We start from the raw sequence: 18,643 nt of genomic DNA, 5'->3' as shown, positions 1-18,643 counted from the left end.
AAGCTGTTCTGCAGCTGTGCGGCTTCTCATTTCTTTTCGTATCCACGAGAACACAAAGAAAACCAACAAAAATGAGGACAAAGCCTGCAGAAAACAGGACCTCACAAACACCAACTGAAATCACCGACGAATCAGTGAATGAGAAGTGTGTGGCGTGCCTGCCTCAGTGTGTGATAACGTCTGGAGAACCTGGCGGAGGTAACACCAGGGTGAAGCCTCGCTGAGAGGCCACATCTAAAAATATGCTGGGATTTAAGACGCGTGCTACACGGGTTTACACATGTTGATTTACTTATTCGTCCAGGCCTGGCAGGGGATTTATCAAAAGGGTAGTGGGGGGGGTCCGCCGAGACCGCTGATATCCAGGGCTCAGATTTATTTCACTGCACCGCGGCACGCTCTCACAAACACACATCTACTAAAGTTTGTCAGGGGAAGTTTGTGGCGGCCTGACACGCCAATGTTTGGATAGCATCAATCTGAGGGCAGCAGCAACCAGCAACGCTGCTCGCTAGCTGTCACAACACTGCCAGCTGAGAGAAGAGACAGTACCTGTACCTGCAGTTCTATAAGGTGTGACAGTTCTGCTGTGGCAGTTTGCTGAGGGTTAAAGCTTTATTAGCATTTATAGAGCTGGTAGTTGTAGTTCGATAGCCTGTGGTCCTGCTGCAATTTGCAGTTAGATTCATACTTTAGCTGTTAGTTTGCTGTAAATGGCAGTGGTGGATCCTACAGTTCTAGAAGTTTCAGTATGCTGTTAATTGTAGTTCTGTCAACACATATTTGTGTAATTAAATGATCAATGACAGCGCTGGTAGTCGTAGATTTCCTGTTCTTTTTCTTGCTATCACAGCAATGCTAACAGTGTTTTTATTAATAATTACACCACTGCCTGTTGTGCTGTTAGACGCTGTGGGAGCTTTGCCACTGGTACTTTCATTTGCTGTAGCAGTTGTACTTTTATTAGCCTTGTGAGACGAGCTGCGGACGGAGTCCTTTTAATAGCCGCTTTCACCGTTGCATCGGCGGTAGTTGTCACCGCCGCGGTGTCAGGAGTTGTAACGGCTCCGGTTATATCAGCGCGGCAGTCAGGGAGCGCAGCGTCGTCGTGGTATCTGTATCAGTCGTGAGTATTTGGAGGAGCGCGGTGCGGTAATTTTCAGCCGATGCTCGGTGACAATCAGGACTGTCAGCAGTGAGTCTGCAGAGTCAGAGAGAGAGAGAGAGAGAGAGAGAGAGAGAGAGAGTTGGTCGTTGCCAAGTGTACAGTCGTTGGCAGTCCGTCGCCTCCGTCTGGATTCTGAGTGACAGGTGACGGTGAGCAAAGTGACAGCTACCGTAGAGAGAGACAAACATGACTGCATCAATCAGAAAATAAAATGGAGCCACCGGCAGCTCGCCGCCCCCTCCCTCTGTGATTTGATTACCCCTCCGTCTCTGCGCGGTAATCGATCATGCATTGGAAGCCACGGTCGGCGTCTCCGATTGAGGAACTTCCTGTTTTGTCGCTCGCTGCCCTCGTCCCCTTTCGGTTTGGATGTACTTGACCTGACAAACCGGAGAAAGAGGAAGAGGAAGAGGAAGAGCGAGAGCAGAAGCTGTCCGCTCACTTTTCAGCTCGTCGCTCTGATTTCCTACACAAACGCATCACGAGAACATGCGACGTGTTTGTGTCACAGCGTGAAGGCCCGAAGGGGGGAAGTTGTGTTTACACTGCTCGGTGGAGAATACAGCAGGAGGCTCGTACTCTGATACATTTAGTTCTGGGAAAAAAGTGTCTTCAGAGGCCAAAAGTAAAAAAAAAAAAATACTTAAACTTCATTAGCGTTACGATTAGAACCAATGTCCTCATATTTATGTCACTGATCTGAGGTAGAGCCGATCAGAGCAGAGACAAACCATTCCAAGCTTTATTTCATCACTGTGGAGACAAAGCATCATGTGGTCATTGTTAGCGTTGTCTATGGTTTGTGGGAGTTTTTTGAAATAATCATAAATGTTTTCTGTATAGATTGGCCCCGAGGGAACCTCAGAAACCGACAGGATGCCACCATTCAACATGGGGCGGACACGTTTTGATGTTACCCCATGTCTATAGGGCTAACAGTTGCTATCTTCTTTAGCTGTTGCTAATTGAAACAGAGAACTTAAACTAGCTTGCGTTCTACTTTCCCATTTCAGATTGTGATTTCTGTAGTCAGAAGTAGCGTTGATGCTATGCTAAATTTATCCTTAATCAGGAAAGATTTTTCTTTTCTTCTTTTCTATTGGGATATTAGTGTTTGATTTTATGATTTCAGGAAACAGGAGGAAGAGGCTGACAGCTGCAATTAGCATGATTGCTCAAGTTCTGCCTGATTTTTTTCCCGACAAATTACAATTTTTGTGGGCGTGAAGGAGGCTTAAATTAGCTTCGAGCTAAAGTATGTTTTCTCATTTCTGTCTCTTAACTCTGCTCGTCATCATCACCAACATCTTATCTTCAGCATTCCATGTTATGTTATCTTCATCTGAATCTTCATCATCTTTTTCCTCCTCCACCTCCTCTAATAGTAACATGTAAGCTAACTACTTTGAAGTGAAGTCATATTACACCACATCTTTGGCATGATAACAACTGAAAACTGTCACTTACTGTATCTATTATAATTTTGTTTTCAAATGTTGGCAACCCAAAAAAAAAGAGAAAAAAAATCCCTCGAGTTTATGTTGCTTTTTTCCCGCCAAAATGTACTTTGGCGGGAAAACAAGCTTCTTTTGGCTATACTGTGACAGTGATTTCCCTCTTTATCTTGGATAAATTTCTTCTTGTACGTGTGGTCCTACTCATCAGCACTGTGCCTTCATGAGAATCTTCATCATCTTCATCGGTCTCCTCCTCTTCCTCCTAATCCCTGCTCTTGGTCACACTCTGTAGACTTTAACCATAAAAGTGAAGTTTTATTTCACCTAAATGCTGCTATTTTATACATGTCTGACTCTCTGACACACACACACACACACACACACACACACACACACACACACACACACACACACACCACACACACACACACACACACACATGCACACATTCTCACGGCCGTCCTCTGCCCTCGTCATGCTCTGACCTGCAGGGTCCAGAGGTTTTATGACTAACACTGTGTGTGTGTGTGTGTGTGTGTGTGTGTGTGTGTGTGTGTGTGTGTGTGTGTGTGTGTGTGTGAGAGAGAGAGAGAGAGAGAGAGTTGGTTAACTGCTTCAGCGCTGAGGCAGAAAATGAGTCGCTGGTTGGTTGAGCTCAGAGAGGTTTTATACAGCAAAGAGGGGACTTCCATCATTTTTTTGGCAACATGTTTCCTCTTCTCTCTCCTCTTTCTTTGGTATTTCCACATAACCTTCTTCCACTGTTCACCAGTCTTTCCCCACTCTCTTCTCATTCTCTTCTTTTGCACTCTCTTCTGTTTTTTCTTGTCTTCCTCTCCCTTCTCACTTATTTTCACTCCCTCTCGTTTGCACTCATCTTTTTCAATCCCTTCATTCTCAATTCCCTCTTCAATTGATTGCCTTTGTATCCTCTATCTCTTCATGTCCTTCCATCTCTCTTCCTCCCTCTTCCTCCACTGATACCTTCTTTCCCAGTTTTCTCTCCTCTTGTTATCTCCTTCCCTTCATCTCCCCTCTTTTTCCTCTCCTTCTCCCTCCTTGTCCTCTGCTTTTTATTTAATATGGCCGCCTTGTACTTCACCTTGAATCCCCTCTCCTTCCTCTGCTCAGACTGTGGAGAGGAGATAAGAGAGGGAGAGGGAGAGAGAGAGAGAGATGTTGTCGTTCTTTTTACGAGGCGTTTTTTCTCCATATCATCAGAAGTGTCTGTTTGGATGGGAAACACTCGTCTCCTCTCTCTCTCTCTCTCTCTCTCTCTCTCTCTCTCTCTCTCTCTCTCTCTCTCTCGCTCTCTTTCTTTCCTTCTCTCTTTATCTCCGCCTCTCATCACCCCTCCGCCTTTATCTCTTCCACATTCCTCATCCTCTCTCTCCGGCTCTCTTCCTCCTCGTCCTCCTCTTCCTCCAGCAGGTAGTGTTTTGTATCCAGTCTGCAGACGTTTTCTTCATCACTCTGAGTGTTACTGTAGAGTCGTAAACGGCGCTGCACCCTTGAGGAGGACGGCGGTTTGTCTTCACGTTTGACCGTCACCCTCCTTTGCTGCTGACTTAAGTGCTGCAGCCACTAGAGGGCGCCCTCATTTAAATGCATCGCAAATGTAAAAATTGCTTAATTTTACCTGAAACCTGCGTCCTGTTTCAGACTGTTGAAATATTTCAATTGCCACTGAATATGTAATAGAAAAGATAAGTTTGCTATTTATTTTGCAAGATTATCTTGGGGAAGGTGATAAGAAATCTTCACAGGAAATATGAAATCCGGCATCTGGGACTTTTCATAAGCACTTGCACCGATCTAAATCTGAGTCTGGATCTAACTCTCTGGCTGCATGGAAATAAGGCCTCATCCACAAGGAGACCAGAACATTTCCATTTACGAAATGTTTTCCATACATGCAAAAACCGCGTCAACCGCGTGTCTGTTCTACACAAGGCCTCTGTAAGTAAAATATAGGACCACAGAAATAGATAAATACAAAAAACAAAGAGATGAAGCAAATATCTGACAGTAAAAACAATTGCAATATCAAGTGAGAGAGGAATCACTTTTTCAAAGCAAAAATTGCAGGAAAAACTTATTATTGGTGTCAGACTGGATCGTAAAAAATAATAAAATTGTACATGACAATGTGACTATTTGTTGGAAAACCCAGAAGAAACCCAGTAATGTGGTATGGTGTTGGTGGTTATCATGGTTACCACATGTAGTTTGAACGAGGGGCGAGCCAGTGATGTCTGCATTTGTACATTTTGGAATGAAGGAATTAATGAATAAAAGTTCTATTTTTTTCCTCCTTAAAATTTCATCAACATAACCTAGAATGTCTTACAAGAAAACTTATACAAAAAAAAAAAGGCAACAAGTTTTTTCATTTCCATTGTAAACATGAAGCCCGTGTGAGTTCAGAAACATTTCAAGGTTGGAGAAAATATTCATGGCTTGGTGGATTTCTCGGCTCCGTTGCTCCTGTCACGCTTCCTTCAGCCACTAGAGGGCGCTGCCGCTTTTGACACAAACATTCTGTCGCATTAACTATTTTCCTGTCGTGCGAACGAGTAGCGGCCTTAAAATGTTTTATTTCCCATCAATATTTCATGCGAGGGATCAGTGAGTTCAGTTTGTAGAGCCGATCTTCACTGAAGCATTTAAGGAGGCTTCAGTCAGGTCCTAAATGCTGCACTTCATCCTGCTCTTAGTGTGCGTATGTGTGCGTGTGTGTGTTTGCGTGTGTGTGTATAATGGGCGAACAGCTGTTTCTCCCCCTGTAATCCTCTGGCTGACCTCAGCAGCTCCTCTTCTTTCCATTTCATCTCTTCTTTATTTTAATTTCACTCCAATCTGTTTTATTGGGAGAAACGAGAGATTTTTGGGGCTGAGAGCAGCAATATATTTCAATAAAGAAGACAAAAATACATAACTAATACATCAGAAATCAAGACTGGGCTTCTCTCTCTCTCTTTCTGTGCCTCTGTCTGGATTAGTGGCTCGTCCTAATCTCCTGAGGTTAAATTAGAGGATTGAGGTCGGATGTTAACACACAGCTCCACATCTGCGTCTTTTCCTCTTTTTTTCCCCCCCTCCTCCTTCTTCTCTCTCTCCCTCTCTCTCTTTTCGGGGAGCAGAAAATTTCCCTGAAGGTTTGTGTGAATCCTGTTAAAGCTGCTGCAGAAGCTCAGGAAGAGAAAATAACAAATGTCTTCTGCGTGGTTGTGTTTGCTTTCTTTCCGTTTTTCCGCTCTTTTCTTTCATTGGACGGCGGCGCTCGCGTCTTCCCCTCTGCTGCCGACCGGCAGAGCCGCCCGCTGACGCCGGCTTACCGAAGCAGATGGCGGACGCTCAGGATACAAAACCGTAGGTGCTGCGTGAAGTTGTCAGGCCGGATTTGAAGCCGTAACAACGCAATCAAAGTGTAATTGGACGCGAAGAAAGACAAAAATCCTTTTCGATACGTCAGAAACGCGGATGTAGTTTCCATGTTGGGCCACCGGTGGGAGCTGTTGGCTGTTTTTCGAATGAAATCGCAAACACATGCCCACGGACAACAAAGGCATTGGTATTGACAGATGACCAAGTCGCTTTGCTTTTACTCTCAACTGCAGAAGTCCCAGGAGAATGTGGACAAGGAGTGATGACACCCTTAAGGCGGCCATGTTTGTTCTCCATCTACTCACACGTGCACAGGGAATTTATAGCTGCACATGTGCAGTAGTGGCATTTCAGAATAGTTGTTATTTTTTTTCTTTGTCAACACAAAGATGGAGCCGAGGCGATTTTCAAAAAGTTGCATTTCCAGTGATTCCGACCACTTTTGTCACGGAAAGAGATCCTTAAAACACTTTGAAAGTTTTCTGTTTCCACATTGTCACATTGCAAAAAGCATCCTGTCACTAAACGTATGGGAACATCAAGCACAGCCTCACTGTCTGAGAGGAAATATTTTTTATCAGAAAACTTGTTGGTGTGATAATCAAGTGAACAGCCAGAAGCCAGAGCCGACGATAGTTTGTGCTCTAACGTCAGAAACACGTCAAAGTTCTTTTTTAAACTCCTTGTAAGTATTAAATAAATCATGGGGTTGCATAAGCAGCATCTGACAGTGATTACATTTCATAAGTCATCCAAATAAAACCAAGAGAAAGCACATAATAAAAGTTCCTCCTGGCGGTTTAATAATTCTGTTTTAAATGCCCCGTGTGGGATTAGGCCTCTAATTCGTTGCAAAAAGTCACAAAAAAAAAAAAAAAAAAAAAAAAAAAAAAAATCCAAAATTATCAGAGAGGAGAGAAAGAGGCCGAGCAGCTGCTGAGTCTTGATCCATTTTTAATCTACAACGGCAGATTTGAAAGTTTGCTAATGAGATTTGGGAGTTCCAATAGTCCAGTGCGTGTGTGTGTGTGTGTGTGTGTGTGTGTGTGTGTGTGTGTGCATTTTATAAAGTTAAAGTTATGAGAGTAAAATTTGTCAGAAAATCAAACTTTCAATCATCTTTTCAGTGCACTCAGTTTATATCCCTCAGGCCACGCCCCCTTTCCATATGACACCATATGTTGACAGTCTTCCTACACACCATGAAAATGTCACACCTTTGACACTTATTCTTCTGCCACAAGGTTTACAGAGGTGTACAGAGAGAGGCCTCTGCTCTGCCAGTGTTGACCAAGAAGATTCCTCCAGTGTGTGTGTGTGTGTGTGTGTGTGTGTGTGTGTGTGTTGTGACTTCCTGTCACTCACTGCAAACACGTAAAGAGATCTGGCGCTGCAAGGCAGCAGGTGACGGTGTGGAGATGAATGGAGCGGCAACACACCTGGAAGCCAAGCCGTGCAACCCAAACACCACTTAAACGGTCTGTCGGCGTCGCCATGGCAACGGTGACAGCCAGGGCGGAGACGTGTTCGGGCACGTCTCGTCAACACACACCCCCCCTTTCACCTGTTTTTTGCATGACGCTTTGCATACCAGTCTGAGGTCAGACTACCATGGCAACGCAGCCCCGCCATTGCTGCAGTTGACTATACAACAGGTGCAACCATCACTGCAGTTGCAGCAACCTTTAAAATGGTACAAATAAACACCTGACTTAACTTACAAGATTTTAAAGGTGGTCATTTCTGCTGAGAAAATGCAGTAATTGTGTGTGTGTGTGTGTGTGTGTGTGTGTGTGTGTGTGTGTGTGTGTGTGTGTGTGTGTGTGTCTAAACAGACAGGCTGACAGAAGGAAGCAAATGCAGCAAATGTCGCCTTTCATCACTGCATTTGCTGTAAGAAATATCAAAAAAGAAAATAAAATAAAAAAAATAAAGAAATGTATGAGGACAAAAAAAATCTACAATCCAGTGTTTCTCAACTGGTGAGTCGCGGGTCTCTGCCAGAGAAAAAAAGAAAAAAAAAGTTCAGGATAAACAAATTGTGAAGTTGTGTTCATACTCCTAAACAATAGATGGCGCTGATTCCCCGTGATGCACGTTGACGCGCGCCATTAGACACCATAGAAGAAGACCGCAGCGCTAGCTGGACAGGGAGACGCTCAGGTAAGACTCCGACCTGTTTCTGCGTTCAGGCTGGAAAACTCTCTCTCGTGGCGCAGCTCTGAGATGAAAACAGTTTTCCTCCATAGTCGGGTATTGGTTGAGAGAGATTCATTGAGTGAGGATTATCAGCTTTATCTACATCAATTCAGCTTTTGTTTTTAAATTGAAACTGCCTCTCAGTAGCTCAGCAGTTTAATTTCATGGATTTTGCATGAAAGCACGAATTAAAATGTTGTGGTTGTTGTCTCAGCCTGATGATTAATGCTTGAATAAGTGACTGAATAGTTTTAATAGGATTCTGTTATTTGTTTATTGAGTGAATATTCAGATTTTGAGCATTTTTGAAATGACTTCTTAGTGGAGGCAGGAGTTATGAAAGTAAAGCTTTGGTGTTTATTAAAGTTCAGCTAATTGTATATAAAAGAGAGAATATTTTGGCTGGTCATTCAGGGGTGATGGTGGGTCTCGAAGTCAGTCTAGTTGACAAACACTGCTCTAAAAAACACACACACACACACTAAAAGTCCTTGAATCTTTCTATCTACCTGTTGGATTAAAAACAAATTGAGTGCACAAAAAAATCTATTAAAATAAGTAGAATTCAATTAAGTGTTTTGGCTTTTTGCTGACTTCATTGTTCCACAAAAAAAAAGTTAAAAAATAAGAACAAACTAACATTTCCATGAAAAAACCAATGAAGCTTGTAAAAAAAAAAAAAAAAAAAAGGAAAAATAAAATCAAAATAAAAAATAAATAAAATGAAAAAAGAAAAACATGAAAACTTCAATGAAATAAATTCACCAAAAGAATTATTGCATTAGAAAAAAAAAAAAAAGGCCATCTGCTGGGTGGCCTGGTCCGGCTGATCCCTATCGCAGCCACACAGTTTGTCTGCATCAAATCACAAAATCCTGTTTGTCGTCAGCTGTTCACTACTATCTGCATATGAATCAGATTTAAAGTCATTTATGGAGATAAAAGTCGACCTTCTAACTCTTTGGGATTTAGAGAATTTTATTCCCTTCAGTTTTTGAGATTTCTGAGTGTTTTAGAGGCAGCCCGACAATAAATGATGCATTTTAAAGATCCTCATTTCAGTTTATGTCTTTTCAGCTAATTCACCGATGACCGATGACCCGCCAGGTCATACCTACGTCACTGTGACGACACAGAATTCGGCTCATCTGATTGGTCGAAGCACAGATGATACCAGGAAAGACTGGTGTGATGAATGAGATGATTATTTAGCAGTAATTGTTGTCTATAAATGTAAAACAAGGGAAAATATAAGTTGACTGTTTGTAAGCCAGAATGATGCTTCACCTGTTTGTTTCCCCCAGAGAAGTCAGCAGGTAGAAAAGGAAGGCCGACTGTTTTAACTGGACATTCTCACTTATATTTACTTCAATAGGGTTTATATAGCCATGAAAATCTACATTTTTCCAGTTTTCAAAATTGATCTGTTCTCTAAAATATTGGCTTACTGTATTCTGCTGTGTGATCCCCAAAGAAGCTGCCTTTATACAATGAACTATGCCTTGATTTTTGTTGTTTTACACAATTTAAAGCTGAAAACTAAAGAGATAACCTAAAAAAAGATGTTATTTTTCAACAGTTTTGAGTTTTACATGTCTCCTTATCACTCAAAAACATGAATCTTATCAATAACAGTTCAGAGTCTCAGTATTTTTAACTGATTGTAGGCATATATCAGATGTTTGAACCCACATTGACTCGATTATTGTATGTTATATGATCAGTTGTTTGAAAATGGTTATTTTTGAGCTGTTTTATCAAGATTTAGGTTAAGTTGAGCTTGTGGAGCCTGATGGAAACATGACTTCTTGGCTCACTGCTCAGTGTGATCGACTTGAATAACACTGTCCAGATCCTTCACAAATTTACACATAAGGAACCTTCTGTGTGTGTGTGTGTGTGTGTGTGTGTGTGTGTGTGTGTGTGTGTGTGTGTGTGTGTGTGTGTGTGTGTGTGTCTGTATATTTTAGCTAAGCGATTAGCTTTGGAATGAGTGCTGCCTTAGAGAAGCAATGAGTGGGTTTAGCAAGTACACTCAGGCTGGAATTAACTAGGTTTGCTTTACTGTGTGTGTGTGTGTGTGTGTGCGTGCGTGCGTGTGTGTGTGTGTGTGTGTGTGTGTGTGTGTGTGTGTGTGTGTGTGGCTGGAGGAGGGATGCCACACTAAATTGGCAAAACGAGGTGTAAATGTCTTGAGGCAGATGAGCCTTTAGTGAGCGCAGCAGTGAATATTTCACCAGCAGCTTCAAGAAAGCTCGTGTGTGTCCTACTCTGTGTGTGCGTGCGTGTGTATGTGTGTGTGCGAGTCTGCATGCACGCTCCACAGCCATAGCCAATCACCGTCTATCATTCAGTTTGGGTTCTGACAGCTGGAAGAGGCAGAAAGTCCCTAAACGCCTCAGAGAAACACTTAACTGCCTCCACTGCTGCTCAGTCGCGCGTGTGTATGTGTGTGTGTGCGCGCGCGCGTGTGTGTGTGTGCATGTGTGTGTTTGCATTAGAGGTGAAGTTGTACAGAGTGTAATCGTCTCATTATATCCAGTAATCGTCTGCAGGCTGACACACCGCTTTATCTGCTGACTGCCTTGAATGCCTGAGTGGCAGTTTGACCTTTGACCTCAACCACAGAGATCGGGAGTTGAAAAATGCACGTCTATTGTGACCTTTGACCTCTGCTTGTTTATACATTAATTACAAAAAAACATCAGCAGATCATCAACTAAATAAACACCTGCTAGCGCGTGATGGTTCAATCTATATTAGCCTTTAGCATCCTTTAGCTTTAGCGTTGTTCAGGAAATCACTCTTCATCCCGTCACACTGTAATATATAATCTGATCATCATTAAGCACCAGCTGGGTGTATGATTTGTGTTCAGCTTGACTGTTGTGCCTGACAATGCTTTGAACCACAGTGTTTAACCTGAACCCGGATGCTAGCATTGGTGCGTCGCTAATTATCGGTATTTCTGCCAAAACCTCATGTCTGCTGATGTCAAGCTGTACATATGTGGTGTGAAGCTAGACCTAGAACCTGTTGTAGCATCATTATTGGAAGAAAAAAAAACAACTATTATTCAATCAGGCACAAACAGAGTGTATAATCAAGTGGAATATGTTGTATCTCGGTATCGGTGCAACGTTAGATGTGCGTGCCGCAGTTGCTTTATGGAGGAGACCATCACACCCGTTGGCGTGGAGCTGATGCGTGCTGACGTGTGTGCGGTGTTTGGCCATTAGAAGCCGGCTGTGAAGCATCCATCAGCCTGCCTGCTGCTCTCGGGCAGCAGAACGGGAGAGAAGAACAGCAGATTTAAATAAGTTACAAGTTTGCAGCTCGCCTGATTAACTTTGAATGAGCTCTGGTTTCAGGGAGGCACACACCGCTCCTCTCCTCCCCTCCCTCACCACTCTCGGGGGGTGCTGAAATGTTTGCTCGCCTTTTGTCGGGGTGCGGTGACCTGTGACCTCTGACCTCCGGGCTGTTGGTGTAGCCAGGAATGTCAGAAATCTCTGCAGCTGCGTTTCCTTGTTTGATCTCTCCCTGGCGGGCATTGGAGCTTTATCAAAACATGCTTTTAAAAATGCATAAAAATGTTTTCAAAGTGTTGTAACAACACGCCGCTGGACTCCTCCGGCGTTTGTACCTGATGAAAAATTGACACATGCTGCACAGGTGGAGCGAAAAATACCCATCAAAGCCAATCACAGCCTTGCAGGTGAGATTAAAGGCAAACTTCACCAATTATACCCATAAACATGAGCAGGAGAGGATGCAAAGCACTCAGCTTTTCCTCTAAGGTGCCTTATTTCTGTAGAATATTGAATAAAAAATAGTTTTTGAAAAAGTAATGTCAGGAAATCTCCTGATGATTATCTTGTAATACCACATTTGTCCACAAGATGGTATCGCGAGTCACATCAGTGTGAACTAAATCAACAGACAGTGAGATATTAAAGGGGAACTGAAACACAAAATAATGCCTATTTATTATGTAAGTGATAATTGTTGGAAGTAGTTTGTGATGGAGAAAAAATGGATTAAAAAAGATCTCATTTCTGTTATTAAAGTCAAATAAGTGAAATATCCGAGCCAGACTGGTGGTCAGTGAATGCAGCATACGAGGTCTGACCAGGTGGCAGCTGTAGATCAGCCACTGTGGGAAAAAGAAAGATGGTTGCTGATTTCTGCATTTTTTAGGCAAAGTGGACGAAGGCTTGTTTTTCTGTAGAAGTGGAAAGCATCTGGTTCTGTTACACGTGCAGTTTCTTCGTCATGCTGGCTGCGGGATCCGTGGACGTTGTTTACCTGCTGGCTAGTGTCCCAAGCCGTGAAAAGACGCTTTTAATTTTCTTTTTTGCGCTTCGTCTGCTCTCATTAATTCTGCGTCTGCTGTCCTCCCTCGTTTTCCGTCCTGTGTAATAATTAGCCGGCGGCCTGCCGCCGTGTATGAATATCGAATCTGTTCGGTAAACTGCAGCATTGATCAGAGAGGGACTGAGTAAACGCCGCTACTGCTCTGAGCTAACGCCGCCATTGATTTGTCCACAAAGCAGGCCCGATGGGGGATGGCAACCGTGTCACCTTTCTGCTGCGGTTGTCTTTTTCCTGTGTTTCATGTACAGTAACACGTGAGAGAATATTCATCAAAGTTGCGTGTTTTCTCCTTAATTTTTGGATTTATTCACTTGAACTCGTGCTGTTTGTTGTGCGTGAAAACCTTTACCGTGTTGCTGTTCCCTGTCTGGTGCTTAAATAGTTACTATGTCATCAAACTCCTGTTTACTGCAGGAAGAGGAACAACCTCATGGATCCTGAGCTAACTCAGTATTTGTCACAGAAGGATGGACGTAATTTCTGGAGCTACACTCTGGCTGGTGATACATTACTGACTTTAGTGAGTTACGAAGTGGATGAAATCATTAACTCTGTTGCAGTCAGCAACATTTCCTCTAGTTTGTTGCTCGTTATTTTTGTCGTTGTTGAAAATAGCCTGTTAGCTTTAGCATTATCCTAATCGATTTTCTCCATGGTGACAATATCACTAAACTCCAGTTATGGTGTTGCAATACGCACTTCAAGAAAAATTCACCAAGCAATTAATCTAATCTACTAATATTGGTATAGTTCTGTAGAAACCTGCTGCTCACAGAAACATGAAAAGTGTTTTAGAGATTTGGAAGCAGATGATTCACCTCCTCTTGAAAAACTCTGCAGGAACTCAGTCTCAGAGGTTCAAACAGAGCCAAGTGTCTCCTGTGGCTGCTGGAAGAGAAGCAAGGAGCAACAGCAGCGCTCCGATTCAAGGGTAAACACTGTGCTAACAGCTGATCTGAAACCACAACAAAGGCTGCAGTGAATCAAAAGGCCGATCCGACCGTGAGCGTGCCCGGCGAGGCGGGAATCACAGGCCCGCGACGATCGACCCGCACAACCCCAGAGCTTCCTGGTTCCCGCCTCCCAGTCCTCTTCCTCCCTGCAGGCGACTGGAGGTCATCAATACAGTCAATGAGTCAATGCACAGAAGAAACGCTTCATACTGTACGCGAAGTTCATGCAGTAAATGAACCGATTTTAACATCTCATCGACATCCGAGTTCAGTCAAATCGACCCAACACCTCGACAACAGCCGTACGAGTGGCTGAAATCTGTGGGAGTGCACTAGCAGTGGGGGGCGTTGGGTGCTGATCAATTCATATCCAATCTATTTTTTACCGAGTTGCTCATTTTGCCGTAGATACAGATCAAGTGCAGACGCCTCCGCTTTCCACTATCGTTCATCTATACGCAGACGACACAACATTTATCAGATTTTCAAAACACATTTCACAGTTAGTTCAAGACTTATTCTAAAACACCGTCACAGTTACCAAGCCCTTGGTTTCATGCTTTCTGTGTTGGGTTTGCATGTTCTACGCATACTTTTTAGCTTGATTGCTAATTATATATCTGTGTGATTATTTTACATGATTGTTCCTCAACTTGTGGTTCTGGATCCCATCTGGATCCCAACAGACGCACATAAAATCCCGTAAATATTCCTACCCAGGCAAACAAAAACCCCAGACAGTGTGAGAGAATCATTTGACTACAGCCTGGAATCAGGATTACAGGAATGCAAACAGTTCAAACAGCCACATTGTCATTTGAGCCAAATAAAATCAGAAGAAAACATCACAACAGCCAGCTAATTTGTGGTAACCCAAATCTGTCCTGACCCAATTGAGGCGTTACCAAGATTCCCCTTGTTAAATGTCCAAATGATATTATTTTCTGTGAATTTCATTTTTTTCTTCTTTTTTTTATTGTGCATATAGACGTCCGTCTAAAGACGCTTTCAGAACTCTCCTCGCATGTCTGGTGGGAGTTAAATGCTGAATATTTATTATTTTTGTTGGCCTAAAAGTAGTCACATTTAAATATATTAAGTCTAAAAACACTGCAATGAGCCTATAAAATATTTACTGTGTGTTTTTTGTTTATTTTTCCTCCCTTTTTTTTCTTTTTTTTTGTGGACTCCAGACTTCCCACTCTGAGGACGCGACCCCGTCGTCCTCGAAGCAGAACATGAAAAGTATTTTAAAAAGGGCATATTTTCATATCATAGCCTACAAAGAGAAAAGTGCTGAACTGTTCAGCTGAATTACAACCCCACACACACACACACACACACACACACACACACACACACACACACACACACACACACACACACACACACACTCGTCTCCCTGCAGGCCTCTATTAGCATTGTAAATGTGAGTGGCCGACTGAGGCAGTGAATTCCGCTCTGTGAACCACTGATGAACAAGTTACTGAAGTTAATAATAGATTACAGTTACTTATTTCTTTTTTTTTAAGTTACTTGTTGCTGCAGATAAAAAGGAATTTGTTCCTTTTAGTGTGTTCTGTCATGATAAATAGTAAACTAGTTAGTCAGTCAATTATTTAGTAATAATCCACTACGCAGTTCTGAAATACTAACAGGTCATAGTAATAGATTTGGCTAACACTATAGCTAATGCTACTGCTGTCGACAATGGGATGTCAGGAATAATTTTGAGCTCCTCTGCCTGTAAAGAAGGGTTTAGTGAAATACTAACAGTTACCATTAACCCCAAGCGAATTCGGTTCCCATCCTGAGATGGCACAGAAGAGAGACAGCGGCTCTAAAGCTGTTGACATGAAACTCACATAAACCTGTGGAACTGTAGTTGAGTAACTCATTTCTGTCGCTGCTTAAACGAGTGGAGTTACAGTTACAATGTGTTAGTCCCCGCAGGCTCTCCCTGATCAGACACGCACGCACACACGCACGCACGCACGCACACACACACACACACACACACACACACACACACACAGACACACACACACACACACACACACACACACACACACACACACACACACACACACACACACACACGGCCTACTTGCTGTCATCCTTCAGGACAGCATCCATCAGGACAACGCTGACATGACTCATTCATACCTGTGTATGTGTGTGTAGGTGTGTGACATGTGTTGTGTAATTTAACTGTTGGCGCCTCGTCTCTTTCTCCTCCTCCAGACGGTATTTAAAGTCTTTGACCAATGCAGAATTCAAACCGTGAGAATTTTCCGATGATTTGGAAAATGCTCAGTGCTCACTGGCGGCTTTGATTCTCTTTTACGCCGTTTAAAAAGTGACCCAGACGGGCCGAATCAGAGCAGCAGCTGTAAAAGCCAGGCTCTTATCTTCATGTTTCACCAAACATCAGGAGTGAAGCTGTGAAACTGAAGGAATTGAACCCGCGACCTGCTGCTGCTGCTGCTGCTATTGATCTGCAATCAGCGAGGAACAAGTGGGTTAACATGGAAACCAGGACACACACTCTGGACCCCAGTTTCTGGGTTACTGGGCACACATCGGGCCACACACATCCACACACACACACACACACACACACACACACACACACACACACACACATACTGGATGAGTGACACGCGTTGGGCAGCCTCGGGGGGAATCTGAATATCGATTGGCCTGGAACAGTTATCCATCCGTGATGAGAGACGGAGGGAGCAGATAACACAACATCGACAGGCTAATGGACGGGCGTGTGTGCGCATGTGAGTAAGTGTGTGTGTTCAACAGGCACGGTGTGTGTTGTTGCTGCCGCTGTTGGTCGATTATCTTGTTTCACACACACACACACACACACACACAGGTCAGAGCTGGTGTGTGTGTGAGTGTTAAGGCTCAGATCGGATTGAACCTTTGAGGTTGTCAATCGTGTGTGTGTGTGTGTGTGTGTGTGTGTGTGTGGATAAATCTTTATTTCCCAGTCACTGGTGTAACTCGGAGACTCTCCAGGCTGGATTCAGTCTTCAGGTCACAAAGTATTTGTACTTTTTTGCTCGAGTTAAATAATTTTTTCTTCTTTCGCTGCCCTCTGTGAGTAAAACTGAACCGTTCCTCTTTGAAGGGGGGTGGGGGTCAAAGGTCAGATCCAGCAGGACACCTGCATGTGGTACTGGTTATCTCTGCGTTACCATGGCGACCAGGTTTGTAGTGATTGATGAGAGGACTTTTTTTGAAACCATTCTCCTGCTAATGGACAGGAAGTTACCGCCTCTGACCTCTGGCCTCACTGACCACATGCTGAGCGACACACACACACACACACAATCTCATACACACACAGGCGCAAGACTCTGCTTCAAACACACAATGAATAGCTACGTATGTTGATATGTAGCTGCCGTAACATTTTTTTTTCGCATTGGAATTTCCTATGATGTGTAAATTGTTCCTATTGGCCGGTTCAATTTGTGGTCATCCAATAGCTGAAGAGGAAGTGGGCGGGACTTGGTGATTAGCTGGTTTCCCTAACAAGCAGCATTAATTAACCCGGACAGGTAAACAAGAAGACACTGTGTGTGTGTGTGTGTGTGTGTGTGTGTGTGTGTGTGTGTGTGTGTGTGTGTGTGTGTGTGTGTGAGAGAGAGAGAGAGAGTACACTACGAGGTCCCCCCTGAAAGCAGCTTGTTAATTATCCAATTTAAAATAATGAAATTGAAACTTGAACCCCCACAAATGATTTCATTAGGCTAATTGTTGGTGTCTGTGTGTCTCCCGTCTAATTTGGTGTTAATCAGCCGAGCTAAACGCACACATCGCTCAGATATTTGGGCAGAGAAAACACTCTTTACGCGCATGAGCTTTAATTAAAAGGCACTTTGGGGACAAACGGGGACTTCCTGCGACTCCGCCCGCCGGTTTCCACTGGGCGGAGGTGGTAAAAGCGGGACGACGTGATGGGAAGCAGGTCCGAGAGGATGGAAAGCCAGCGAGGTTTCTGTTTTTAATGAGGTGAAACGTGACGGAAAACAGCAAAACGCGTCTTTAAACGCTCTCATTTCCAAGCCAGCGGGACCACGGGGGCTCGTTAGCGGCGCGCTGAAGGGTTCGGGAGGCGTTCGGACGTCGGCACACCCGTCTGACTCCTGACCTCCGACCCGCCGACGTGCCCCGAGTTCAGCTTTATGTTGTGTGACGTTGCGTGATCCGAGAGGCGAGGCGCCCGCATGCCCCTGACACGCGCCCTAATGAGGCGGGAGGGGGGAGGTGATGGGGTCGGAGGTCGGCGGGCGGTGACGGATTCCTGTCTGCGCCGGGGGTCAAAGGTCAGCAGGCGGCAGACAGACGGGGTGGAGGGGGTGAGACGCTGCTGGTCTTACACCAAGCTGACACCACAGTCAGCTTAGAAAGGGAGTTTACTGAAGTCTGAAATCTCGACTTGGATTAAAAATAAAACAAGCCGTTAAAACCACACAAAGGCAGACGGAAAGACGGAAAACACTCGTTTAACCTGATGTTTTTGTTTTTAATGCAGTAAAATAGTCGATAAAATGTCTGAGAACAGGTATTAGAGGTCAAAACTGAAATTGAAAAAATACAAAGTAACAAATAGAAAATATTAAAAGGAGCTGAAACTGTGACAATACGAGAAAAACCTTCTAGAAAACATAAATTGATACTGCATAGAAAACTTCAAATGCATAAAGAGGATTGCATAACAAATCAGTGTAATGTAATGAAAATACAAATACTATGTCTTTTGGAAAACTCAGACTGTTTTTAAGGAGCAACCCGAATTATTTCATACCTGCTGATCACAGAGCAGATGTCCGATATACCAAAATAAAAGAAAAGCGACCAAACAAAGGTCGAGAAACTCTTCTGAGCGAGAAATTCAGACTTGTGTGACAAGAGAAAGAGCACTGTTATTCTAAAGAATTCGTCTTAAAGCACAAAGACGACAACATCATCAACATAAGTCTATTTAATGTAATATTCAATATAATGGGGTGATATGGTGGAACATTTTTCCGGAGCTGTTTGGATGGAAGTGTAAACACACATCTTTCCCTCACAGCTCC

The 18,643-nt window shown here is 43.5% G+C and overlaps 1 long non-coding RNA gene and 1 pseudogene across 1 annotated transcript; one reads left to right on the top strand and one right to left on the bottom strand.

Annotated features, from left to right (window-relative positions):
- Window positions 1-18,643, top strand: part of LOC115395572 (protocadherin-1-like) — a 162,985-nt pseudogene that overhangs the window by 18,671 nt on the left and 125,671 nt on the right.
- On the bottom strand, window positions 10,315-17,171 carry LOC115395589 (uncharacterized). Its single transcript, XR_003932296.1, has 2 exons — window positions 17,136-17,171; window positions 10,315-10,465 (listed from the first exon to the last, which is right to left on the bottom strand). It is a non-coding gene; the product is annotated as an uncharacterized LOC115395589 (long non-coding RNA).

This window comes from Salarias fasciatus, chromosome 2, assembly GCF_902148845.1.
Source record: "Salarias fasciatus chromosome 2, fSalaFa1.1, whole genome shotgun sequence".
Classification (NCBI taxonomy): Eukaryota; Metazoa; Chordata; class Actinopteri; order Blenniiformes; family Blenniidae; genus Salarias; species Salarias fasciatus.
The sequence above is the reverse complement of the archived record's forward strand: the minus strand, read 5'-3'. Positions and strand labels throughout refer to the sequence as shown.